The sequence below is a fragment of the Tachypleus tridentatus genome, chromosome 12, assembly GCF_004210375.1.
Source record: "Tachypleus tridentatus isolate NWPU-2018 chromosome 12, ASM421037v1, whole genome shotgun sequence".
Classification (NCBI taxonomy): Eukaryota; Metazoa; Arthropoda; class Merostomata; order Xiphosura; family Limulidae; genus Tachypleus; species Tachypleus tridentatus.
The window spans coordinates 119,588,887-119,607,308 of record NC_134836.1 but is presented as its reverse complement, the minus strand read 5'-3'; the positions used below and the strand labels follow the sequence as shown (position 1 = coordinate 119,607,308).

Genomic DNA, 18,422 nt, shown 5'->3' with positions numbered 1-18,422 from the left:
TTTGATGTAATTACATTGACAGGCTATACTTGTATATATATAATTATTATTTTCCCGAAATGTGGTCGAAGGCTGCCTGGAGGAATCATCTGTTTTAACCACACATTCTACAATATAGTAGTGTTGTCAGTCAGTCAGTCAGTCAGTAGACACTAAAATGGCGTCATATGATAGACCGTAAAAACTGCAAAGTTATATCATGAATCCTAAGAAGAATTATTCATTCGGTTGGTTTACAGCACAGCATGTAATACGAACTTCAAAATTAAGGAATACAAATATTTGTTACTTTTAATTTTGGTTTTACGTACTATTAAAGTGGAACATTTTCGGAGGGCCCTACGGTAATACACCTAGCTTTGTGTAATTATTTTATTTGAAGTTACTATCAGTTACAAGAACCAACAAAGCAGTTTGTTTTTGGATCGCTCACCCAATCATAGCATCTACGGGTAAAAAACTACGCTAGTAATTTTAAAATTGTGAGTGAAAGCAAAGGACAGTGTTATGTTGTATCTTAACCACACTACATCTGCTATATCCACTGCACGTGTTGTTTATGCACCTGATGGGGTCGATCGTCGGGATAGGGGACTAGAGCATAAGTGAGTCACGTATAGAGAGACCAGCTCGTCTGCTGGCATTCTGCATGGTTGAGGATAAATGGGGGTCAATGACTCATACACTTTGGTTTGAGACGATGAATTCTTTTAAGCATGGCGCAAACTGTTTACAACGATACAGAACAGTTGATTTCTTAGTGTTTTTATTTAGTTGTCAGCAAGTGTTAAAACATCGTAACTTTTTGTTTTACAGTATAGACCATAACAGCGATTATCTTTGTGGTTTAGTGCTTCGTTCACAGCGTCAAGACCTCAGTTTAATTGTTCCTGTTATCAAAATAACGATCATGTGTTTTTAAAAATTATTTTACGAAATAAACTGCAGTTTTCTGTCATATCTTTCGTATGTTATGTGTGTGCGCATGCGTGGTACTCTTCTTACGTTAAGTGTATGTATACATATACACATTGTGCCTTTTTTACATTGTTTCAGTGTATTTAAGAAAAACTTAGTTCATACATATGTAAAGTCCATCCGTGGGTCAGCAGTAAATTTACGAACGTACAACTCTTAGAAATCGGGGATTTGATCCCCTACGGTGAACAGAGTGCAGATAGCCAATGTGTATCTTTGCACTATATAGTGCCTGGTCTTGTCGTCGTCTTTCGCTTTCAAGTAGGCTTCAAACTGGAAACTTGAATCTTGTATATAGTTAAAACTTGATTCAATAATAAATCCTTGGCCTACACAGTCTGTGCTCTTTACTTACCTGGTTCAGCCAGTAAGATATGTTAGCACTTAACAACTTCGTTCGGAAATGAATCTTTGGTAAGCAGTTAACAAAGAAAATGATTGGTGGATAAAACTCGTCTGATAGTTAAATATGTTTGAAAAGAACAATATTTTGGAACATATACATTATCATCAAGAAAAAAAAACGTCAGTTTGATAAAGCCTTCCCTCCTTAAATAACTGATACTCAGAACACTGATTAATTGGTATCTGATAAAACTATTTCTTTTGAATGAAATATATTTTATTCGTTTTTGGTTTTTTCCTGACAGAATAAGGTGTATCTGTACGACAAAGTTTTCAAACCAAACGCCACCCAAGAAAAGGTATACAATGAAGCAGCGAAAGCCATTGTTAAAGGTAACTTTTGTGTTCTGTGATCCAGTTTGTAGCTCGTTTTATGGTATGTTTCTTAGTGTAACGCTAGCGTGCCTTTTAGGGTTAGCTTTATCATTAATTGCATTCCAAAAATCGTTCGAAATCCCGGAAAGAAATGTGTACCGAAAAATTAAAATTCGTTTATGCACTGTTTCGTGGGGTTTGAATTCTATGTTGTGTTTTTGTGTCACAGCGATGGTATTAGTACATCGTAAATAGTGTTTGTATATAAAGAAAAAGTGTTGTCTGTACTCTAGTCATAAATATTACTTCAGGAGAAAAACCACATTACACCTATTGTCATATAGAAATTACTATTTTGAAAACCTAGAAATATACGTTTCGTTTAAAATTAATTGTTCATTTTCAAAACTAGCAGGCCAATTATTAAATAGTTTATTTCACGACGTGTAGATATAATAAAACAAAAACAACTATTTTTTTATATTGAGAAGACGCTTTGCGTCTGAATATCCTTTCGAGAGTTACTTTCTAATCTTGAAGTGCTGCCCCCAGCGGTAAGCCTGTGGGATTGTGAGGTTAAAACTCGGGATTCGATACCTGCTTGTGGCACAGCACAGATGAAAAATTTCCCTTAACTAGAAACAAAGAATGTACCAAACTGCTTGAGTTATTAATAACATACAAGTCGGAAAAACAACCTTAGCAGAAACAGGTCGATAGGACCAACTAACTAATTTAGTAACATACTAGTCGCGAGGACAAGTTCAACAGAAATAGAACCGATAGAACCTACTATTACTTCTAGAGTTCACTTTGTATTATACGTCGGAAACGTAGCTTCACTGGCAGAAACGTAGAGTTACCCAGCATGAAATAATACCTCACCCCCCCCCCTCCTACTAGCGTTAGCGAAACGTATGAAAAGTCTGATTTGAGAGTTGAATAACTAAACACAGTTCTACTCACGTATATACTGACAAAACCGTTTCGCGGAACACAGTTCTATTCACGTATACATTGAAAAATCGTTTCGCGGAACACAGTTCTATTCACGTATACACTGACAAACCGTTTCGCGGAACACAGTTCTATTCACGTATACACTGACAAACCGTTTCGCGGAACACAGTTCTATTCACGTATACACTAACAAACCGTTTCGCGGAACACAGTTCTATTCACGTATACACTGATTACGGACAAAATTTTATTAAAACATATTGTTGGTCACAGTACATAAATAATTTCAAATTTACAATCGTCTGGTGTGTCTGTATTTAATAAGCTTACGTGTTAGTTAAAACAACGTAAATATATAAGGAAATACTGAAGCGCGTGATTTGTGGTAAATGTAATAACGAAATATAATACGTTTCAGTACCGCTGATATAATGCATCAACTACAAACTCCTGGTAACATGGGAAACACGTGTATTAGAAGGGTTTGAGTAACTTTTATCTACAGTATTTTTAGACGCACACACACACGTATACATATATGTATCGTGTATTTGGAATCGGGTGACTTGAGGTAGGGAATTTTCCACGTATTCGTTGCTTTGTCAAGACTGCAATGCAGGGAAGTTGTGTGATACCCTTTAGTAGCGCGTCTTCCACTGTACGTTCTATCCCAGACAGTGTTGGCGCCAGCGGTGGTGACGTATGTATTGATTCATTCAAGACGCGACCGCCCAGCTGACTAGATAAATATTATGAGTGGGTGATGATAATATCTCGGTATGACGTCATAGTTAAAATGTACCTCTGGTGGGAAACAATAAATTAAACCGTAATTAATATTAGGGTTTACGTAAACGTGATTTACTCTACTCAAAACATTCGTTTTTCCTCTCCTGTAATATTTTATGTGGATTTAGTGTTACAAAAACACAACACAAAACGAGAAGACAAACCTACCCATCATACTATTCTGCTGAAATCGGACAATAAAATATATTTTATTTCAGTTTCTGTAACATTTATATGTTGACTCAGGAACTGATTTTAATTCTTTTGTTTAAATAAAACGTTAAATTGTTTTTATAAAATAAGTTTGTCTTTGTTCTTTATTTGAAGACCAGAAGGTTTGAAATATGTCATTTGTCAGGAATAAATATTTCTCTAGAATGTGTTATTTTCCCATATACAGCATTAAGTATTTCTTTAGAATGTGTGTTATTCTCCCATATACAGCATTAAGTATTTCTTTAGAATGTGTGTTATTCTCCCATATACAGCATTAAGTATTTCTCTAGAATGTGTTATTCTCCCATATACAGCATTAAGTATTTCTCTAGAATGTGTGTTATTCTCCCATATACAGCATTAAATATTTCTCTAGAATGTGTTATTCTCCCATATACAGTGTTAAGTATTTCTCTAGAATGTGTTATTCTCCCATATACAGCATTAAATATTTCTCTAGAATGTGTGTTATTCTCCCATATACAGTGTTAAGTATTTCTCTAGAATGTGTGTTATTCTCCCATATACAGCATTAAGTATTTCTCTAGAATGTGTGTTATTCTCCCATATACAGCATTAAGTATTTCTCTAGAATGTGTTATTCTCCCATATACAGCATTAAGTATTTCTCTAGAATGTGTTATTCTCCCATATACAGCATTAAGTATTTCTCTAGAATGTGTGTTATTCTCCCATATACAGCATTAAATATTTCTCTAGAATGTGTTATTCTCCCATATACAGTGTTAAGTATTTCTCTAGAATGTGTGTTATTCTCCCATATACAGCATTAAATATTTCTCTAGAATGTGTTATTCTCCCATATACAGTGTTAAGTATTTCTCTAGAATGTGTTATTCTCCCATATACAGCATTAAGTATTTCTCTAGAATGTGTTTTATTCTCCCATATACAGCATTAAGTATTTCTTTAGAATATGTGTTATTCTCCCATATACAGCATTAAGTATTTCTTTAGAATGTGTGTTATTCTCCCATATACAGCATTAAGTATTTCTTTAGAATATGTTATTCTCCCATATACAGCATTAAGTATTTCTCTAGAATGTGTTTTATTCTCCCATATACAGCATTAAGTATTTCTTTAGAATGTGTGTTATTCTCCCATATACAGCATTAAGTATTTCTTTAGAATGTGTTATTCTCCCATATACAGCATTAAGTATTTCTCTAGAATGTGTTTTATTCTCCCATATACAGCATTAAGTATTTCTTTAGAATATGTGTTATTCTCCCATATACAGCATTAAGTATTTCTTTAGAATATGTGTTATTCTCCCATATACAGCATTAAGTATTTCTTTAGAATGTGTGTTATTCTCCCATATACAACATTATTTCTTTAGAATATGTGTTATTCTCCCATATACAACATTATTTCTTTAGAATGTGTGTTATTCTCCCATATACAGCATTAAGTATTTCTCTAGAATGTGTGTTATTCTCCCATATACAGCATTAAATATTTCTCTAGAATGTGTGTTATTCTCCCATATACAGCATTAAGTATTTCTCTAGAATGTGTTTTATTCTCCCATATACAACATTAAGTATTTCTCTAGAATGTGTTTTATTCTCCCATATGCAGCATTAAGTATTTCTTTAGAATGTGTTTTATTCTCCCATATGCAACATTAAGTATTTCTCTAGAATGTGTTTTATTCTCCCATATACAACATTAAGTATTTCTTTAGAATGTGTTATTCTTCCATATACAGCATTAAGTATTTCTCTAGAATGTGTTTTATTCTCCCATATACAGCATTAAGTATTTCTCTAGAATGTGTTTTATTCTCCCATATACAGCATTAAGTATTTCTTTAGAATATGTGTTATTCTCCCATATACAGCATTAAGTATTTCTTTAGAATGTGTGTTATTCTCCCATATACAGCATTAAGTATTTCTTTAGAATGTGTGTTATTCTCCCATATACAGCATTAAGTATTTCTCTAGAATGTGTTTTATTCTCCCATATACAACATTAAGTATTTCTTTAGAATGTGTTATTCTCCCATATACAGCATTAAGTATTTCTCTAGAATGTGTTTTATTCTCCCATATACAGCATTAAGTATTTCTCTAGAATGTGTGTTATTCTCCCATATACAGCATTAAATATTTCTCTAGAATGTGTGTTATTCTCCCATATACAGCATTAAGTATTTCTCTAGAATGTGTGTTATTCTCCCATATACAGCATTAAGTATTTCTCTAGAATGTGTGTTATTCTCCCATATACAGCATTAAATATTTCTCTAGAATGTGTGTTATTCTCCCATATACAGCATTAAGTATTTCTCTAGAATGTGTGTTATTCTCCCATATACAGCATTAAATATTTCTCTAGAATGTGTGTTATTCTCCCATATACAGCATTAAGTATTTCTCTAGAATGTGTGTTATTCTCCCATATACAGCATTAAGTATTTCTCTAGAATGTGTTTTATTCTCCCATATACAACATTAAGTATTTCTCTAGAATGTGTTTTATTCTCCCATATGCAGCATTAAGTATTTCTTTAGAATGTGTTTTATTCTCCCATATGCAACATTAAGTATTTCTCTAGAATGTGTTTTATTCTCCCATATACAACATTAAGTATTTCTTTAGAATGTGTTATTCTTCCATATACAGCATTAAGTATTTCTCTAGAATGTGTTTTATTCTCCCATATACAGCATTAAGTATTTCTCTAGAATGTGTTTTATTCTCCCATATACAGCATTAAGTATTTCTTTAGAATATGTGTTATTCTCCCATATACAGCATTAAGTATTTCTTTAGAATGTGTGTTATTCTCCCATATACAGCATTAAGTATTTCTTTAGAATGTGTGTTATTCTCCCATATACAGCATTAAGTATTTCTCTAGAATGTGTTTTATTCTCCCATATACAGCATTAAGTATTTCTCTAGAATGTGTTTTATTCTCCCATATACAACATTATGTATTTCTCTAGAATGTGTTTTATTCTCCCATATACAGCATTAAGTATTTCTTTAGAATATGTGTTATTCTCCCATATACAGCATTAAGTATTTCTTTAGAATATGTGTTATTCTCCCATATACAGCATTAAGTATTTCTTTAGAATGTGTGTTATTCTCCCATATACAGCATTAAGTATTTCTTTAGAATGTGTGTTATTCTCCCATATACAGCATTAAGTATTTCTCTAGAATGTGTTTTATTCTCCCATATACAACATTAAGTATTTCTTTAGAATATGTGTTATTCTCCCATATACAGCATTAAGTATTTCTCTAGAATGTGTTTTATATTCCCATATACAGCATTAAGTATTTCTTTAGAATGTGTGTTATTCTCCCATATACAACATTATTTCTTTAGAATTTGTGTTATTCTCCCATATACAACATTATTTCTTTAGAATATGTGTTATTCTCCCATATACAACATTATTTCTTTAGAATATGTGTTATTCTCCCATATACAGCATTAATTATTTCTCTAGAATGTTTTATTCTCCCATATACAACATTAATTATTTCTCTAGAATGTGTGTTATTCTCCCATATACAACATTATGTATTTCTTTAGAATGTGTTTTATTCTCCCATATACAACATTAAGTATTTCTTTAGAATGTGTGTTATTCTCCCATATACAACATTAAGTATTTCTTTAGAATGTGTTTTATTCTCCCATATACAGCATTAAGTATTTCTTTAGAATGTGTTTTATTCTCCCATATACAGCATTAAGTATTTCTTTAGAATGTGTTTTATTCTCCCATATACAACATTAAGTATTTCTTTAGAATGTGTGTTATTCTCCCATATACAACATTAAGTATTTCTTTAGAATATGTGTTATTCTCCCATATACAACATTAAGTATTTCTCTAGAATGTGTGTTATTCTCCCATATACAACATTAAGTATTTCTCTAGAATGTTTGTTATTCTCCCATATACAGTGTTAAATTTGAATGAGACAGGACTTCAGATTGTTGTTTTAAAAATGTTCAAACTTGATACCTAAACTTCAGTTTGTCAGTATATATTTTGATCATTGTTAATCAGGTATATTATAAATTTTCTTGTTAATAAATAAATAATTCTGCTGCTATTTTAACTGTACTACAGATGTCCTCATGGGCTACAATGGAACAATATTTGCCTATGGCCAGACATCTAGTGGAAAAACACACACGATGGAAGTAAGTTAACATTTAATAGCTTGTAAATACTAGCTTGGTAAAATTTCTTGTCCATGCTTATGTATATATAAGATGTACTGAGATTGGAAGACGTTACATTATATCATAAAGTGCACAATGTAAGATAGTTCGGTTTATTTTTGTAAAAACAATTGATATTAACACAGAATAGGCTCAGAGATGCAGTCTCAGAAGTGCAAGATAATTTATTGAAATTGTTTTAACAAAAGAGAATAGTTCAGGTCATATACTAACTGTAGTTCAATAATAAAAAAATCTACCTTAATTATTTGTCTATTCACACAAATTGTAGTTCAATAAAAATTATCTACTCTAATTATTTTGGTGTGAAATATGGTTCATTCACAACTTGTAGTTCAATAAAAATTATCTTCTCTAATTATTTGGGTGTGAAATATGGTTCATTCACACAACTTGTAGTTCAATAAAAATTATCTACTCTAATTATTTTGGTGTGAAATATGGTTCATTCACAACTTGTAGTTCAATAAAAATTATCTTCTCTAATTATTTGGGTGTGAAATATGGTTCATTCACACAACTTGTAGTTCAATAAAAATTATCTACTCTAATTATTTTGGTGTGAAATATGGTTCATTCACAACTTGTAGTTCAATAAAAATTATTTACCCTAACTATTTGTGTGTGAAGTATGGTTCATTCACAACTTGTAGTTCAATAAAAATTATGTACCCTGATTATTTGGGTGTGAAATATGGTTCATTCACAACTTGTAGTTCAATAAAAATTATCTACTCTAATTATTTTGGTGTGAAATATGGTTCATTCACAACTTGTAGTTCAATAAAAATTATTTACCCTGATTATTTGGGTGTGAAATATGGTTCATTCACAACTTGTAGTTCAATAAAAATTATCTTCTCTAATTATTTGGGTGTGAAATATGGTTCATTCACACAACTTGTAGTTCAATAAAAATTATCTACTCTAATTATTTTGGTGTGAAATATGGTTCATTCACAACTTGTAGTTCAATAAAAATTATCTTCTCTAATTATTTGGGTGTGAAATATGGTTCATTCACACAACTTGTAGTTCAATAAAAATTATCTACTCTAATTATTTTGGTGTGAAATATGGTTCATTCACAACTTGTAGTTCAATAAAAATTATTTACCCTAACTATTTGTGTGTGAAGTATGGTTCATTCACAACTTGTAGTTCAATAAAAATTATGTACCCTGATTATTTGGGTGTGAAATATGGTTCATTCACAACTTGTAGTTCAATAAAAATTATCTACTCTAATTATTTTGGTGTGAAATATGGTTCATTCACAACTTGTAGTTCAATAAAAATTATTTACCCTGATTATTTGGGTGTGAAATATGGTTCATTCACAACTTGTAGTTCAATAAAAATTATCTTCTCTAATTATTTGGGTGTGAAATATGGTTCATTCACACAACTTGTAGTTCAATAAAAATTATGTACCCTGATTATTTGGGTGTGAAATTTGGTTCATTTACAGAAAGTTGAAATTAAGATTGAGTGCATAGAATGTTACATCTGCACCAAATTTTCACACAAAGTAGCACTATTTAAAATTAAATTTTAAAGTTTTCGGTAATGATGCATCTCAAAATGTAATTATTTTCTGTAATGTACAGAAAATAACAAAAAATATAAAACCTTAACGTTCTCAATAAATCCACCTGGTGGTATGTTAGTTTACTAGTGGGATATGTTTTGGATCCTACATGTTTTGAATAGATACTAATATTATATAATATACTTAAAACAAAATAACTTCACGTCCTATATCTATATAAATTCTTAGAGTTAGTGAATAATGAATTTCTTTTTCAAATGTTCATTAATATCTAATTTAATATCTTACAGAAATTTTCACATAATCATATTATTATAAAAAATTGTCAGAATTAATTGAATGAAACCAGTTGAGAAGTTTTTAAAATTAATTAATGTTGGTTTATGTAGAAAATTATTAAAAAGAAAATATTGATCATAAACTTTGTCACCTTACTTTTGACCTTACTGGAGAAATGATGGTTATGTTGGATAAAATTCATTTCAGTATATTTCATCTAGAATGTATTTACTTTAGGTACAAGAAATATTTCAGTTTTAGCTTGTTCATGAAAATTATATGAGATGAAGTTGGTATTTGAGGTCATATAAATTCTTGGTTAAAGAGTGTTTTAAACTGTGAGCTTAATATATATATATACATTTAATGATACTATTTGAGTTTTCATATGCATAAATCTAATAACCTTTTTGACTTTACAGGGTGTGTTGGATGACTCAATCCGGCAGGGGATAATTCCACGTATTGTTAATGATATATTTAATTATATCTACTCGATGGATGAAAATGTAGAGTTTCATATTAAGGTAGTGTTAACTCTGGTTGTGTCCATTTATCTTCTGTATAATAACAAGTCATAATACATTTACTGTAATGTGTCCAGATAAAGAATGTTTGTCAATTCGGTTCTTACTGTGCTTTGTATATAATTAGTAGCTCATGTGTTATAAACCAACTCTTATTATGATTGACATAATGTTGATTAGAGTAAACATATGAAATAAGAACAAGTGAATGACTGGCTGTTTTATCTTGGAAAGTATTTGTAGCGTTTTTATTATCCAGTGTTTTTTTTACCCGATATGGATGGGAGTTTTAACATTAGCTCACAAAATCATCTTGTAAACTAGGATTTTCCTGGCCCTCTTGTTACTCAAACTAGAAAGTATGCTTAACAATAAAAGTAGAATATTTTCTTCAGTAATATGGTAACTTTTTATTAATTTGTTTGTATAATATATGTATTCTTTGTCCACTTATTCACCAGTGCATGACCAATGTTTATGGGGTTAGTATTTCAACATTTAGAGAATTATGAAACAAAACCCCCATGTAGATGATAAGGCCAGTTATATTTTATGGGTTGAACAGAATATAAAAAGTTCTGTTTCTTTGAATATCATCCTTCGTTTTGCTCAGTGAATGCACCAATCACATATAGCCTTATAATGACAGTCAGTTTTAATATAGTATAGACATTCATGTTGTGATTGACTGAAATAGCTGCACATTGAATTACATTGTTGAAAGAAACAGGAAGACAACAGTTACCAAAATTTACATACTAAATTATATCATGGAAAGAAACAGAAAGACAACAGCTAGTGAAATGTGCTGAAAATTCAATATTGGGTGTCATTAGCCAGTGTTGGAAAAAGGCTGTGACCTGAGCTCCGAACTTTTTTGTCTTATCATGTACTGTATACAAAAGTGTTGACCTTTCTGTATTATGTTTTTGTTTATATAAAATTAAGATTTAAAAACATTACAGTTGAGTCATTACCATCAACTGGTGACACATGGAGAATAAAAAAGACATCAAATGAGTGAACATTAAATGTTCTTTCTTTTCCACCATCAGATGAACATGTTATTTTTTCAGTCATTAAGGTGAAAGACCATTACAAGATACTCATAACAAAGGCAACCTTAGAGATTACAGTTGTTACAAGAACAAGAATGATGTAGGAGACTAAATGTATCCTGTGAAACATCATAGTCACTATAACAACAAGAATTGACTAGGAGACTAAATATAACCTGTGACACACCACAGTCACTACCAGAATTGACTAGAAGACTAAGTGTATCCTGTGAAACATCATAGTCACTATTACAACAAGAATTGACTAGGAGACTAAATATAACCTGTGAAACATCACAGTCACTACCAGAATTGACTAGGAGACTAAATGTATCCTGTGAAACACCACAGTCACTACCAGAATTGACTAGAAGACTAAATGTATCCTGTGAAACATCATAGTCACTATTACAACAAGAATTGACTAGGAGACTAAATGTATCATGTGAAACACCATAGTCACTACCAGAATTGACTAGGAGACTAAATGTATCATGTGAAACACCATAGTCACTACCAGAATTGCCTAGGAGACTAAATGTATCCTGTGAAACACCACAGTTACTACCAGAATTGACTAGGAGACTAAATGTATCCTGTGACACATCATAGTCACTGTAACAACAAGAATTGACTATGAGACTAAATGTATCCTGTGACACATCATAGTCACTGTAACAACAAGAATTGACTATGAGACAAAATGTATCATGTGAAACACCACAATCACTACCAGAATTGACTAGAAGACTAAATGTATCCTGTGACACATCATAGTCACCACCAGAATTGCCTAGGAGACTAAATGTATCCTGTGAAACACCACAGTTACTACCAGAATTGACTAGGAGACTAAATGTATCCTGTGACACATCATAGTCACTGTAACAACAGGAATTGACTAGGAAACTAAATATAACCTGTGAAACATCACAGTCACTACCAGAATTGACTAGGAGACTAAATGTATCCTGTGAAACACCACAGTCACTACCAGAATTCACTAGAAGACTAAATGTATCCTGTGACACATCATAGTCACTATAACAACAAGAATTGACTAGAAGACTAAATATAACCTGTGAAACATCACAGTCACTACCAGAATTGACTAGGAGACTAAATGTATCCTGTGACACACCACAGTCACTACCAGAATTGACTAGAAGACTAAGTGTATCCTGTGAAACATCATAGTCACTATTACAACAAGAATTGACTAGGAGACTAAATATAACCTGTGAAACATCACAGTCACTACCAGAATTGACTAGGAGACTAAATGTATCCTGTGAAACATCATAGTCACTATTACAACAAGAATTGACTAGGAAACTAAATGTATCATGTGAAACACCATAGTCACTACCAGAATTGCCTAGGAGACTAAATGTATCCTGTGAAACACCACAGTTACTACCAGAATTGACTAGGAGACTAAATGTATCCTGTGACACATCATAGTCACTGTAACAACAAGAATTGACTATGAGACTAAATGTATCCTGTGACACATCATAGTCACTGTAACAACAAGAATTGACTATGAGACTAAATGTATCATGTGAAACACCACAATCACTACCAGAATTGCCTAGGAGACTAAATCTATCCTGTGAAACACCACAGTCACTACCAGAATTGACTAGAAGACTAAATGTATCCTGTGACACATCATAGTCACTACCAGAATTGACTAGGAGACTAAATGTATCCTGTGACACATCATAGTCACTGTAACAACAGGAATTGACTAGGAGACTAAATATAACCTGTGAAACATCACAGTCACTACCAGAATTGACTAGGAGACTAAATGTATCCTGTGAAACACCACAGTCACTACCAGAATTCACTAGAAGACTAAATGTATCTTGTGACACATCATAGTCACTATAACAACAAGAATTGACTAGAAGACTAAATGTATCTTGTGACACATCATAGTCACTATAACAACAAGAATTGACTAGAAGACTAAGTGTATCCTGTGAAACATCATAGTCACTATTACAACAAGAATTGACTAGGAGACTAAATATAACCTGTGAAACATCACAGTCACTACCAGAATTGACTAGGAGACTAAATGTATCCTGTGAAACACCACAGTCACTACCAGAATTGACTAGAAGACTAAATGTATCCTGTGAAACATCATAGTCACTATTACAACAAGAATTGACTAGGAAACTAAATGTATCATGTGAAACACCATAGTCACTACCAGAATTGCCTAGGAGACTAAATGTATCCTGTGAAACACCACAGTTACTACCAGAATTGACTAGGAGACTAAATGTATCCTGTGACACATCATAGTCACTGTAACAACAAGAATTGACTATGAGACTAAATGTATCATGTGAAACACCACAATCACTACCAGAATTGCCTAGGAGACTAAATCTATCCTGTGAAACACCACAGTCACTACCAGAATTGACTAGAAGACTAAATGTATCCTGTGACACATCATAGTCACTACCAGAATTGACTAGGAGACTAAATGTATCCTGTGACACATCATAGTCACTGTAACAACAGGAATTGACTAGGAGACTAAATATAACCTGTGAAACATCACAGTCACTACCAGAATTGACTAGGAGACTAAATGTATCCTGTGAAACACCACAGTCACTACCAGAATTCACTAGAAGACTAAATGTATCTTGTGACACATCATAGTCACTATAACAACAAGAATTGACTAGAAGACTAAATGTATCTTGTGACACATCATAGTCACTATAACAACAAGAATTGACTAGAAGACTAAATATTGCCTGTGAAACATCACAGTCACTACCAGAATTGACTAGGAGACTAAATGTATCCTGTGACACACCACAGTCACTACCAGAATTGACTAGAAGACTAAGTGTATCCTGTGAAACATCATAGTCACTATTACAACAAGAATTGACTAGGAGACTAAATATAACCTGCGAAACATCAGTCACTACCAGAATTGACTAGGAGACTAAATGTATCCTGTGAAACACCACAGTCACTACCAGAATTGACTAGAGGACTAAATGTATCCTGTGAAACATCATAGTCACTATTACAACAAGAATTGACTAGGAGACTAAGTGTATCATGTGAAACACCATAGTCACTACCAGAATTGCCTAGGAGACTAAATGTATCCTGTGAAACACCACAGTTACTACCAGAATTGACTAAGAGACTAAATGTATCCTGTGACACATCATAGTCTCTGTAACAACAAAAATTGACTAGGAGACTAAATATATCATGTGAAACACCACAATCACTACCAGAATTGCCTAAGAGACTAAATCTATCCTGTGAAACACCACAGTCACTACCAGAATTGACTAGAAGACTAAATGTATCCTGTGACACATCATAGTCAATATAACAACAAGAATTGACTAGGAGACTAAATATAACCTGTGAAACATCACAGTCACTACCAGAATTGACTAGGAGACTAAATGTATCCTGTGAAACACCACAGTCACTACCAGAATTCACTAGAAGACTAAATGTATCCTGTGACACATCATAGTCACTATAACAACAAGAATTGACTAGAAGACTAAATATAACCTGTGAAACATCACAGTCACTACCAGAATTGACTAGAAGACTAAATGTATCCTGTGAAACACCACAGTCACTACCAGAATTCACTAGAAGACTAAATGTATCCTGTGACACATCATAGTCACTATAACAACAAGAATTGACTAGGAGACTAAATGTATCCTGTGAAACACCACAGTCACTACCAAAATTGACTAGAAGACTAAATGTATCCTGTGAAACACCACAGTCACTACCAGAATTCACTAGAAGACTAAATGTATCCTGTGACACATCATAGTCACTATAACAACAAGAATTGACTAGGAGACTAAATGTATCCTGTGAAACACCACAGTCACTACCAAAATTGACTAGGAGACTAAATATGTCCTGTGAGACATCACGGTAACTACTTAGGATACTAGGTTGTTCTACAAGATGCCACCGTTGCTCATGTTTTGGCAGTATTTTTCAGAATGGTAACAATCCACTCAATACTACAACAGTTGCTACAGGCTCATTTGTGATTCTATCAGTTGTATTTTCTTGGCCTCTTGCATACAAGGTATTATTTTCTGTGAGTCATACTTCAATACTGCTCTGAGTCTATGTAGTAGATTACATAAGAAAGTATAACATTCTTGTTGAAACATTCCATTATTGTTTAGTGTTAAGTTTTAACAGCTCATGAAAGGTCCCACACTATACTAAACCATTTTGAAGAGATGTTTTCATTTTTTTTCTAATATGTGCATAGGGGTACAGCTTTGAAAAATGAACTATGATAAAAAATTACAACATGACATTTTCTAGTTTTGTTTTTAATCCATAAAATTTGATAAACTGTTGCTGGCTGGTTGTAAGCATAACCTAAACATTTAGAAATTATTTTATCATTATGTGTAAATTATAGAAGTATACAGTTCAGTAGATTATATTTCCCTGTTCTAGAGTGTAATGGTTAATCCTGTTTATTTGTGCAGGTATCTTACTTTGAAATTTATCTGGACAAGATAAGGGATCTTTTGGATGGTAAGTCAAGAGTACTGGTCTTTACATGTACTTGTTTAAAGCATATGGAAAATATGTGATAGTCTTTAAATATTCTGATTATTTCCACAACTATAATAACTAACTTCATGATGTTGGAAAAACATGTAAGTTTAATAAGTCACAATACAAACCTCTATAACTCGAGTATTTTCGAAAGGTGGAATTTTCTTTTTCAGGAGAAAACTGAGGATGAGAGGTTCACCTTTCAAAAGAGCTCGGGTTGTAAGGTTTTTATTTTATGTCTATTTTTGTAACTAATACAGTTTAGTTACAATATTTCTTATTATAATTGTTACCATAAGTACTACAGTGTAGTGATAAAACCATATTATGTATTGGTTATTTCTGTAACTAATACAGTTTAGTTACAACATTTCATATCGTAGTTATTTCTGTAACTATTACAGTTTGGTTACAACATTTCATGTCGTAGTTATTTCTCTAACTAATACAGTTTTTAGTTACAACGTTTCATGTCACAGTTATTTCTCTAACTAATACAGTTTTTAGTTACAACGTTTCATGTCACAGTTATTTTTCTAACTAATACAGTTTAGTTACAACATTTTTTTTAATTGTTACCATAAGTTCTACAGTGTAGTGATAAAACCATATTATGTATTGGTTATTTCTGTAACTAATACAGTTTAGTTATAACATTTCTTATTATAATTGTTACCATAAGTACAACAGTGTAGTGATAAAACCATATTATGTATTGGTTATTTCTGTAACTAATACAGTTTAGTTACAACATTTCTTATTATAATTGTTACCATAAGTACAACAGTGTAGTGATAAAACCGTATTATGTATTGGTTATTTCTGTAACTAATACAGTTTAGTTACAACATTTCTTATTATAATTGTTACCATAAGTACAACAGTGTAGTGATAAAACCATATTATGTATTGGTTATTTCTGTAACTAATACAGTTTAGTTATAACATTTCATATTATAATTGTTACCATAAGTACAACAGTGTAGTGATAAAAACCATATTATGTATTGGTTATTTCTGTAACTAATACAGTTTAGTTACAATATTTCTTATTATAATTGTTACCATAAGTACAACAGTGTAGTGATAAAACCATATTATGTATTGGTTATTTCTGTAACTAATACAATTTAGTTACAATATTTCTTATTATAATTGTTACCATAAGTACAACAGTGTAGTGATAAAACCGTATTATGTATTGGTTATTTCCCCTAGTTACCTTAGCTTTTCTTGTACATTCCACAGTTTGTCACAGTAGTATTGTATGTTCTTGTTATTTTCTATATGTATAATAATAAATTGTTTACAGTTTTTTGTAATTTATTGTCCTTACTTTTTACAGCCTATGTGTGATAATACATGTATTTGTAGAGTACAGCCTATGTGTGATAATACACGTATTTGTAGAGTACAGCCTATGTGTGATAATACACGTATTTGTAGAGTACAGCCTATGTGTGATAATACACGTATTTGTAGAGTACAGCCTATGTGTGATAATACACGTATTTGTAGAGTACAGCCTATGTGTGATAATACACGTATTTGTAGAGTACAGCCTATGTGTGATAATACACGTATTTGTAGAGTGAAGTTGTTCAAAGCTATTCTATATATAATTACATTTATATGGAACAGCTTGGGTGTTTAAATATTATGTCAATAAATGAGACATGAAATTTCAAATTAATTTCTGTAAAGTAGCAGGTTAGTGTAAACTTGACTTTCTCTTAACAGTAAAGTGAACAAGTACTTGATAGTTTGTAAATAATATGTTAATTTGTAGGAACAACAACAAAAGTACCTAACAATGATCATTGTGTATGTGGTGAATTATTTGGTTAATTAATCTGTATAACAATATTACATCATTTCTAAAACTTTATAAAAACTTAAACTGCTATTAATTATTAACATTCTGACGAGTGTCTCCAACTGTGTAATTTTAGCATAGTCCCTAAATTTTGTGATAACCCATTAATGATTGGTAGTTACAATTAAAGGAAACATGGAAGTTGTAAACTTGGTGATGAAAAATATTACATATAGGTTGTCCTCCAATAATGGGTATCAATGTAGAGATACAATTAGAGCAACATATTGTACGTTGAATTGCTTAGCTGCATTCCATTGTTTCATTGTATAATTTGTAAAAAATACAATTAATACAACTTAATTTGTTTCCTTTGTTTTTCAGTAACAAAAACTAACTTATCAGTGCATGAAGACAAAAACCGAGTTCCTTATGTAAAGGTAAGATTTATTGTTGTGAATGTTCCTTTTAATAGTGTTTAGATGTTGGTACAGACTAGAGTAAATAGTTATTGGTCAAACTTTACAAACGTACAAGGTCACATTTCTTGTGACATATTATTATACATTATTAAAAGGTTTAGATATTTGTTACAGACAACAGAAAATGATTATTGGGAAAAGTTGGGTTGTATTTTAAACTGATAAATGTTGGAAGAAAG

The 18,422-nt window shown here is 31.7% G+C and overlaps 1 pseudogene across 1 annotated transcript in view; it reads left to right on the top strand.

The window, feature by feature from the left end:
* Positions 1-18,422, top strand: part of LOC143234508 (kinesin heavy chain-like) — a 106,382-nt pseudogene that overhangs the window by 49,589 nt on the left and 38,371 nt on the right. Inside the window, exons 2-6 of the transcript XR_013018691.1 lie at positions 1,629-1,716; positions 7,797-7,870; positions 10,166-10,270; positions 15,873-15,921; positions 18,146-18,201. The product of XR_013018691.1 is annotated as a kinesin heavy chain-like (transcript). The remainder of the gene's footprint in view (positions 1-1,628; positions 1,717-7,796; positions 7,871-10,165; positions 10,271-15,872; positions 15,922-18,145; positions 18,202-18,422) is intronic.